Consider the following 10,487-nt stretch of genomic DNA (forward strand, 5'->3'; position numbering starts at 1 on the left):
AGGCCATGTTGTTCTGACACCATCGCTGCAGCTTCTGCATGGATGTCCCTACAGCACATTTGGTGGCAGTGCAGTTGGCAATGCTCACCTTAGCTTTAAACTATTTAGAACAGCAACTGGAGTAATGCAGACTGCCGCATACTTTTGTGGACTGTACAAACCTGATGAAAATCCTGCATATGTATGTGTGTGATGGCTGTGAGCCTCACACTGAAGCCTATAGTATATGTTAGTATATGTATAGTATATGTATACGTATATGTTCCTATGACTGCTGAACTGCGCACCACCCAGATTAAAGCCAGTTCAGTTACACTCAATCACTTTCATTTACTTTTTAAAGATAGTGTAAGTGCCAGCTCAAAAGGTTAAATGCTAAATATTTTCCAGGCATCTAATGTCCTATGATACGATATCTGAGCAAGACTAACTCCTCAAGCCTCATATAAATAGTTATGTTTTCACTCATTCTGCAGCATGGTTGCAACTTTCAGTAATAACAGAGTACGGATTGAAAATAATTTATTATAATGGTGTATCTTTCAAGGAACACAGCAACAGATATCAAAAGGAAGCATTTGCATCACAGTCAGAACATACTGTTCCTCCCCTTCAGAACAAAACACAGAGCAATGACACCCGTTAGGTACCTATTGCCTGAGACATACAAGTAGGAAAGCAAGCAAGCAAAAGCATACAAAACATCTGATTATCAGACACAGAATCACAGAATCACAGAATTATCAAGGTTGGAAAAGACCTAGAAGATCATCTAGTCCAACCATTACCAATACTTCCCGGCTAAATCATATTCCTCAGCACCACATCCAGACATTTCTTGAACACTCCCATGGTCGGTGACTCCACCACCTCCCTGGGCAGTGCATTCCAATGCCTGACTACCCTTTCCGAGAAGTAATACTTCCTAATGTCCAGCCTGAATCTGCCCTGGCACAGCTTAAAACCATTCCCTCTAGTTCTATCACCGATTACACGAGAGAAGAGGCCAACCCCCAGCTCACTACAACCTCCCTTCAGGAAGTTATAGACAGCTGTAAACAGACACTGTAGACAGTGTAGCTTCCATGCATTATGCACAGATCTTAGGCATTCCTATAAGGACAGGAACATCATTTCTACAGATTGGGTGTTTCAGACCCAATCATTCTGTCTGCACTTACTAGCAACCGTAACTGATGTGATGTGGTAATCTGCTATCTGCCCATATTCTTGTTCACAGGAAAACTGGCATTGAGCAATGACCAGGCTAATGGCAGTGTGCGATGATGAGTTTAGACAAGCAGTCAGTGCAATTCAGAGGTACTATCTCCCTTTCAAACGTTCACACCCCAGTGAAAAATCTGGGAACTGGAAATACAGCTCTGACACAATCAGACAGAAGCAAAAATATTCCTGCCATGTTGAATGAACTAGAAGCACACATGCGACCTGAAACTTCCATATGTTATTAAGCACACTAAAAGAGAATCTGCATTTTTGTACAATCTACTTCCTTTATGCCACAGGTTGGAAACCTTAAAAGCAGCAAAAACTTATTTATGGGAATTGCAAAGAGAAAAATGGGGGCTGCACTACAGCTTTTCTTTGACAAGAATGCAGGCCAACTCAGAGGTGTGTGCTGGCACTAGCTCTAATGCCCTTTGCATGGGCACCGTTGTGCTCTAGTACAAAAGACTTCTCAAAACAACAGCAGTGCTCTGCCCCTGCCTGCTGGGAAAGAGCCACGGCGCTTGAGAACACAAAGGCATGCCTTGAAAAACTTCCAGAGTAAATGCAAGTGTGATTGAACCTTGCAAGTGGAGAACAACAGACACACAGGAATGATCAAAGTGAGGGGTAACCCCATTGTCTGTTGGACACATGCCCATTTGCCCATGCACCGAGGATATATTCCTTAGAACATAATGAAAGTGAGAGAAGTAAGGTGATCTTATAAACCAGTGGGATGTGGGATTTACAGCTGGCTGGTTTGTGACCTTTAAACTGACATATCAGGACCATAATGTTCTATATGTAATCCTGTTGGCAGAAGTAGAATTACTACAGAAAGGACATCCTCCATTGCGAGCTCTGGTTCTACGGGATTCTAGCTAAATTAAATCTGCAACTTTGTGTGCAAGAGTAAACTGTAAAAGGAATCAGCAGGATTTGGCCTTAACATGAGGCAGTATTACCGATTCCTCTGCTCAGACTTCACCCCAAGCCAATTTCTTTCCAAAAGAAAAATGATACGAAAAATGGTACCTCCTTACTCTACACACAGTTTCTTGGAATTTTTTTTATAATAGTGTCTAGTTCTGTGTCTAAAAAGACAGACATTATTTCCATTTGTAACCAAAAAATGGACAAATGGACACGTGCCTTATGTGTACCTTTCTTTAGCATCAACAATTAAAACCAGTAGCATACTCCAGTGACATTACTGACCACACCTAACAGGGAAAAAGAACTCTGCCGTTTTAGATTCAAGACTCAAGTTTATAGTGCTCATATTTAAAAAGAAAAAAAAACAAAAAACAAAACAAAAAAACTACCACTATTTCAACTTGTAAATGATGCTAATTCCGCACAGAAATTATTCAGCCAGAAAAAAATACGAACAATTTTATCACAATACTTTTTTTGGCTGCAATTCTTAGGCACAAACTGCAGAAAACTGCTTTATTCCAAAATAAGAAAGTTGATCTCTTCGACAGCTGTTCATAAAGAGACAAAGAGGAGCAAAACTAACTATAGCTTTGTTCTCTTTAAAAAGGGATGTAGCACAGTCTTGAAATCCCGACTTGAGGCCTTTTGAAGATGGCTAGCAATAGCTGCCACCAATAAATAAATAAAACCCATAAAAAGAAGAGGCGTTTTCATCTGCAAGTTACTACAGAAGTGAATTTAACAACTAATTTTATTCTAGTTTGAGTTACAGTTACAGCAGCAAGCACTGAGGTCTCCCGTTCAATTTTTTCATCACATGTAATTCATCTTTTTTAACAGCGATGCACTGGTTCTCACACAGCTGTCTAAGAACTGCACTGATTACTCAGTGCAAGCTCCCCTTGTTTCCAGCTGCTAAATCCCATTAGAAGCAGCTAAAAATACTTTAAATACTTTCTTCATAGTATGTTTTTATATAATCAGTCGTTGCAGCTGCCACGTGAATGACAGGGGACAAAAGAACTGGATCAGCAGTAAAATGGACTCCTTTCAAAGATGTGTTCAGCAAAGCTAAAACATGCACAATCTTCGCTTTCTTGGGGTAGTAGATACCTAAGAGCCATGTGGATTTTTTTTTTCTAAATTCTTATGCAAAGCAGTGGATCTGCTGAGATTAATTGTGAAGTTTCAAAGCTGATTAATTCGCCAGAAGCACAATCTCACTCAGATCTAAAGGCTGATGGAAAACATGATACCGAGTCTCTGCAATTTCTGTCAGAACTCTCCTGCTTTGAGAGTGATATGGGAAGATAAGCAATTGCTAGATTATAACCTTCCATCACAGTCCACTGCAGAGGAAAAAATGAAAATAATAATTAAAAAAAATCCTTGTTTTCAAACAAAAATAAAGGATTGGTGGCTGCTAAGCTGAAAAGGAGCCATGGAGCTTACTCTTATGAGCTGGTTAGTCAAAGCCAGACCCCTGAGCTGCAGCACAGGAAGCAACAAAAAGGTTTGACTTTTGTGGGTTTGGAGGAGCCAAGCAAAACAAAAAATGCTGAACAACCCAGGGCAAGTACCTGTAATGCAGGGCATGGACTCTTAACTAAATAAGGATCAACATCTACTCAGAGGGGCTTTTATCCTTATGTTTCAAGAAAGTGAGACACCAGATAGAGATACTGCAACAATGAACTAGGCCCAGAAGCACTTGTTTATATTTCACAGAATCACAGAATCGTAGGGGTTGGAAGGGACCTCTAGAGATCATCAAGTCCAACCCCCCTGCCAAAGCAGGCTCCCTACACCACGTCACACAGGAAGGCGTCCAGACGGGTCTTGAATATCTCCAGAGAAGGAGACTCCACCACCTCCCTGGGCAGCCTGTTCCAGTGCTCCGTCACCCTCACTGTAAAGAAGTTCTTGCACACATTCGTGCAGAACTTCCTATGCTGTACTTTCATCCCATTACCCCTAGTCCGGTCCCCACGCACTACTGAAAAGAGACCAGCCTCACCACTATGGCTCCCACACCTCAGGTATTTATAAACCTGGATCAAGTCCTCTCTCAGCCTTCTTTTCTCAAGGCTAAACAGACCCAGTTCCCTAAGTCTCTCCTCATAGGGGAGATGCTCCAGGCTGTTCACAATCTTAGTGGCCCTATTTATTTATCATGGGGTTTTATATATACACACATATTTTATTTTATTTTTTGCTGCAGAACATGCATTTTGGGATCTGGAAGCCTGACCAAAAGGAAAGAATCAGTCGCAGATAACAGCACTGTTGCACTGAGATCCTGTTTACTCCTGCTTTCGCCTCCCCAAACGCACCAGTCAGGTCTGGCTGGTTTCCAAGGCAGGAATCAGGAATTCCGTAATTAACGTTACACAACCTCTGACACAGGAACAAAGCCTCCAGCCTAAGGAAGATGACGTGAGCAGCGAGTGATGGCAATACAAGGTGCGTGACCGCTCCCTCCACCTCTTTGCCTTGCCATCCCCAGGTCTTTTCCTGAGAAACAAGGCAGCTCCGTGCCTGCTCCCATTACTTCTGACTAGAAGGGGGCTGTGAACGAGGGCACCCGGTGGTGAGGATTGTTGGATCGTGCTTTTACATCTCCCACCACGCTGCCTTAGGGCTGTGTCTTAGGGCTGTGCCTGTAGGGCTGCCATATCAGCGGGCAGCAGCACTGAGTGAACCCCTCACAGCCCCAAACCCCGCTGCCCGTTCAAACCCCAGCCCCGCTCCGCCAAACCTCGCGATATCGAACTCCATGCCGGAACCGGGCCTGGCCCCTCCCCTTCGCCGCGCGGCCGGCGGCCTCAGCGCCGCTCACTGAGCGTGCGGCGCCGCCCGCATCCCGGAAGCGCTTTGCGGCCGCGCTCCAGGCCCCCTCCCCCTCTCCCTCCCTCCCCCCGTTTCTCGGAGACCCGGGGCGGACCGGAGAGCTCCCCCGCACCCAAAGCAGGAGCGGGGGGGCGCCCCCCTCCAGCGGCCGCCGTTCTCACTCTAGAGGCCGCCGTCCCGGAGGCCCGGGGCAGAGCGAGGGGCCGGGCGGGCATGCAGCCGCCGCCGGAGCCGAGCTCCCAGCGCAATACGGTGAGAGACGGTCGGGAGGGAGGGGAGGCCTCCGTGCCTCCTCGCCGTCTCCCCGGCCCAGGGAACGTGGTGAGAGCGGGCCGGAGCAGGCGGCTGCCCCCGGCCTGGGGGTCGGATCGGAGGCTGTGGGGCGCGGCGCCGGGAGGTGCGGGTGGCGGTGTTGGCGGTCGTGTACCCACGCAGCCGGCGGGAAGAACTTTGCGTTTTGTTTTTGACGCTCTTCGTCTCAGGGCGAGAGGGTGGGTGGCTTCCAGGAGGGTTCCTGGTTTGCGTGGGCTGCTCTCGGTGCGAGATAAAGGGGGTGTAAATAAATGGAAGCGCTGGTAAAGGTGCTGTTGCTGTGTGTTGGATGGGCTGACTGCAGCATGATGCTGCTGCTGTGGTGGTTTGGCTCCGGAGGTAGAAGGGGCATAGTTATGCTATAGTGGTAAACTCGGCAAGACAAGGGAGTTGACGGAGCACTGGAACAGGCTGCCCAGGGAGGTGGTGGAGTCTCCTTCTCTGGAGATATTCAGGGAACCCGCCATGGACGCCTACCTGTGTGACGTGGTGTAGGGAGCCTGCTTTGCAGGGGGTTGGACTCGATGATCTCTAGAGGTCCCTTCCAACCCCTACAATTCTGTGATTCTGTGACCGTCCCTCTGTACTCAGAACTGGCATGGCCACACCTTGAGTACTGTGTTCAGTTTAGTAGTATTAGGCCTCTCTCTACAAGAAAGACGTTGCGTCCCTGGAGTGTGTCCAGAGGAGTGTAGTGAAGCTGTGAGGGGTTTGGAGCACAAGCAATTGAAGGGAACTGGGATTGTTCAGTGTGGAGAAGAGGAGGCTCAAGGAGAGCTATGCAACCACCTGAAAGAGGATTGTAGCAAGGTGTGGGTTGGCATCTTCTCCTGGGTAACAGTGATAGGATGAGAGGTAATGGTCTGAAGTTGTGTTAGAGGAGGTTCAGGTTGGATATGAAGAAAAAAATCTTCTCAGAAAGAGTGATGAGATGTTGTTTGAAAGCTGCCTAGGGAGATGGTGGGGTCACTGTCCATAGAGGTGTTTAGGGAAAGGATAGGTGAGGCACTGAGGTGCACCAATTAGTGAGCATTGTGGTGATGGGGTTGACAGTCAGACTAGATGATCTTAGTGGTCTTTTCCAACTGTAAATGATTCTATGCTCTGTCCAGAGGCTTCTCTTGAGGTCTGCCTCAAGGTTTTCTTCTTCCCCTCTTTGTCCATTTCAAATCTACTATCTATAAGTAGATAGTCTGACCCATCTTGTTGGTGTGCTGATAGGTGCCCATTATCTTAGTTGCTGGCATCTATTGTGATTGAAATTGAGTAGTAAGTGTTCGTTCATAGGCTTGTAACAGGTCCATTTGATCGGTGCTGTTCTCAGAGGGCTTAGTAGAACTATGTACAGTTAGTAGAACATGGAGTGTTAGCATATTTCATGTAAAAAAAAAGAAACATCCAATTCATTTCCTCTTAGCAGTGAGAGAGGAACAGGGTTCTCAAAAATTAAGTATTTCACAACACTTCTTAAAGTCAGCCCCTGTCCTGCCCTCTTGGCTGAGGGCAGTAATCTAAGGAATAATCTGACTGTGTGTGTATAGGCTGTCTCAGTTCCTCTATAAAATGTGTCAGTTTTTACACACATTAGTGAAGGATAATGAGTTTGTCCGTCTTTAATCTTAAATCTTTTGTCTTAAGCACCGTGATATGGATAAGAGTGGTAGGTGCGCTCTGTACGTTGATTGCACTTTTGGGATTTGTTTTCATCTGGCTCACATTGTAACTTTTAATACAGGTGACTGCAGATAAACGTGAAGGGAAATGGTTTTAAGTTAAAAGAGGAAAGATTTAGGTTGGATGTTAGGGGGAAGTTCCTTCACTAGGAGAGTGGTTAGGCCCCTGAACAGGCTTCCCAGGGAGGTTGTGGATGCCCCGTCCTTGGAGGTGTTCAAGGCCAGGTTGGACGGGCCCTGGCAACCTGATCTAGTAAAGTGTGTATGTTTGGTGGCCCTGCCAAGGCAGGGGGTTGGAACTACATGATCCTTGAGATCCCTTCCAACCCGGGTCATTCTGTGATTCTGTGTGATTCTGTGAAGAGGGTGTTGTGAGGTCTGTGTCCATTTTTTCCTGTTTCCTAGATCTCATTGAGGCTTCTTCTTTCTGTCAGTCATCATCTCGAGGAGGACGAGATGAGTTGAATAGCCGTTATGAAAACCTACCTTGTTTTCTGCCTAGTTTTGGCAGTATGTCTGTGCTGATTGTAATGATTCTTTTGCATTCTTTCAAAAGAATAATACACTCTTCTTAAGGTTGTGTGATAACAGCTTGCCTCCGCCACCTCTCAAAAGCTACGTAGATCTGGAACAAAAGGAAGTTTTTGGTTGAGCTGAGCTGTAGATGCTTTCTCCCAGTTTTGATCCCGTAATGATTTACAGTGTGTATTTGAAATAGGATATGTAGCCCCAAAAATATTCTTGGTTGGATGTGGATTTGCATATTTCTATCATGTCTGCTTAGTCATCCAACTCTACTATAGCATGACACATTTTGCTCTAGGAGTGTCTATATAACATTCTTTCCACTACTGTGAGCTGAAGTAAGTGCAGTGTCTGTTGTGTACATAGTTGTCTTTACACACATAAATGTAAGTAAATACATCTACAGTGAAAGACTTTATTTGTTGCATTTGACAGGTGATAAACTGAACGAGACTGAGAGTTGTATATAGCCTCCGATTTATTCAGAAACATCTGTTGTAGTGCTTTTGTAGGCAGGTGTTTCAGGTCACAGTGTAGAAATAGCTGCTACTTGTGGTTTTGCGAAGTGTTTTCCTGTCCCTATTACTGCCCTTACACAAACAGGGAGGTACAAAGCCTAAACTGGGAATTGGTAGTTACCCGTGTAACGTGGATTTTCTGTTTGCTCGTTTCTGTGGAGGCATAATATAATAAAATATTGTCTAATGGATGTTAACTGGCTTGTGAAAGACTATCATATTGTTGAGACTGCATGTGTGGTAATGTCATAGTGGCAGCCTGCATATGGAAAGCGTTCTACGTAGAAAGGTGAAAGTTCAGAAATATTTGTTTAGAGTCATTTATTCAACTGTTAAAGTTGTTGGTTTAAAACGTTTCCAGAACAGCTTCTTAAATTCTGCCAAACCTTGAAGTATCCTGCAGAGTTAACAGTGTGAAAGGCTTTCACATTAAATACGCAGCCTGCAAATTTGTCTCCAGTATAAGGCACAAGATGTTAGAGCTGATGCTGCTCTGGTAGGAGGTTTTGTGGTACAAAGTTTCCTTTATGATCTTCTATTCTGTGGAGATGCCTAATCTGTCAGCAACTCCTGTGCTGTGCCAGTCAGTGCTTAAAAGATGGCACTGTAGTATCAGTATCCAGAAGACTCATGAATGCTGAACCTTTTTATTGGCATGAGGAGCTGCAAGCATCAGGCAAAATTCAGAGTGTAATAAGATGGTGAGACAAATTGTAATGTTGCTCATAAACCATACAGGTCAAGATTATCGGGGAGTTCTTTTTGTTCTTTTTCATTCTTTAAGGATAAATTATACTATATAGATCACTTGGGGTGAGCCTCAGTTTCATGTCAGAGTGGACCTAACGTTTCAGTGTTTGCGCATCTCCTTGATTATGACTTCAAACATTTCTCCTGCTTCAAGTGCTGTTTTGTAACAGCCAACCTATCAGTACAGTATAAAAGCAAAGAATTTCATCTCCATTAAGTTTATGTAGCACGCGCGGCTTTTTATTCTTAAGAAGCAATTGCTCTTGGATTCCAGTGGGCTTTATTTTCTAGTGGCTTGAATTTGAAGTAGTGGCATTTGAAAAGCATCTTTAATGTGTTACCAGATTCTGTCCTGACCTGACTCTTCCATAACAAAATTACTTCTCCTTTCACTCTTTTCAGAGGTTGTATAAAGCAGTAAGCAAACAGTAAAGCTACAGAGTTAAAGGTCATTGTGCTATAGCAGTGTTCAGTAGCCTATCACAGCTAGAGCATACATGCTTTGCTACCTACATGCTTTGCTTGCTGATGGATAATTGAGAATATTTTCTTAAACACATTTTTTGGCTGATTACTTTCAGTCAATCATGTTCCACAGTCAATATGCTTTAATGAAATACTTGCAGTCAAATGAAATTGTACATCTAGTGAAGTGGATATTAATTTGAAAAGCAGATTGGTTTCTGTGAAATCATGGTTGGATAAAGGTTACTTGTAGAAGAAGAAAAAGATATCAAAGACTATCAGCATTTGTCTCATGTATTTTGGTGGAAAAAGTATGGATACCTTCTAGAATGTTTTCAGTGTTGACTGTTCAAATTTGATGAAGAGATCCATACCTGTGGTAACGTTTTAATCTGGCTGTGGCTTTAATCTTTCTTTGGTTATATTTGGAGGTATTTCTCCTGAAGTCTCATCTGTTAAAGACATTTTTACTGGTTTACAATGTCTTAGGCTACTGAAAATAGCTTGTGAAAGGCATCTCTTATTCTTTGTGTGTCATTGAATTTGTCACACTGTGCATAAAACCTCAAGTATGATTATTTCTGTTCTATGGGGAACTTGTCTACTTTGGCTTAACTCAAGCATGACTGTTTACTTCTAAGACTTGGAAGAGTCAGGGATGGGTTTTCTTCTTTTTTATATTTATTTATTGTGTATTAAGCATGCAGTAAATAATAGTACAAGAGAGTGTTGTCCTTTACCTGGATTCTGTGCAAGTTCTGAAAGGATCTTAAAATTTGCATTTTGCACGTGTGTTCTTGAAGATGAGCTTGCAGAAGCTGTGGGCTGCGTGTTAGAGCATTGCTGTTGAAACGTGCTTGTTTTTCTTGCCTGAAACTCCAAAGATCATTCTGATGGAATGGTTATTCTTGCTATCAGCAGGTCAAAAGTGACACGCACAGTTAAGGCAAAGTGGTAATTCTGTACAGTTTCACTGTTCTTTCACAGTTGTTCAAAGAAAGGTTAATAGGGTATGTTGTTACTAACTAACATTTCTATGTCAAAAATCATCTTTCTTCCCACTGATGCCTTGAAGGCATTAAAATCTCCTTTTTTCTTTTTCCTTTTTTCTCCTTCAGCCTGGAGAAGAGAAGGTTGCGGGGTGACCTCATTGCAGCCTTTCAATACCTGAAGGGAACCTACACCCAGGAGGGGAGTAAACACTTGGAAAGGGCTGACAATAGCA

The 10,487-nt window shown here is 43.8% G+C and overlaps 1 protein-coding gene across 5 annotated transcripts in view; it reads left to right on the forward strand.

The window, feature by feature from the left end:
• Window positions 1–4,987: 4,987 nt before the first annotated feature.
• The window catches only part of TAB3 (TGF-beta activated kinase 1 (MAP3K7) binding protein 3), a 44,003-nt gene continuing 38,503 nt past the window's right edge, over window positions 4,988–10,487 (forward strand). For 4 of the 5 annotated variants that reach the window (XM_015885094.2, XM_015885099.2, XM_015885107.2 and 1 more), the window contains exon 1: window positions 4,992–5,271. The gene's annotated coding sequence lies outside the window, so the exon portion shown is untranslated. Of the gene's footprint in view, window positions 5,272–10,487 lie in introns of all 5 variants that reach the window. The other variant, XR_001559559.1, reaches the window with a different exon arrangement.

Source organism: Coturnix japonica, chromosome 1 (genome assembly GCF_001577835.2).
Source record: "Coturnix japonica isolate 7356 chromosome 1, Coturnix japonica 2.1, whole genome shotgun sequence".
In the NCBI taxonomy this organism is placed as follows: Eukaryota; Metazoa; Chordata; class Aves; order Galliformes; family Phasianidae; genus Coturnix; species Coturnix japonica.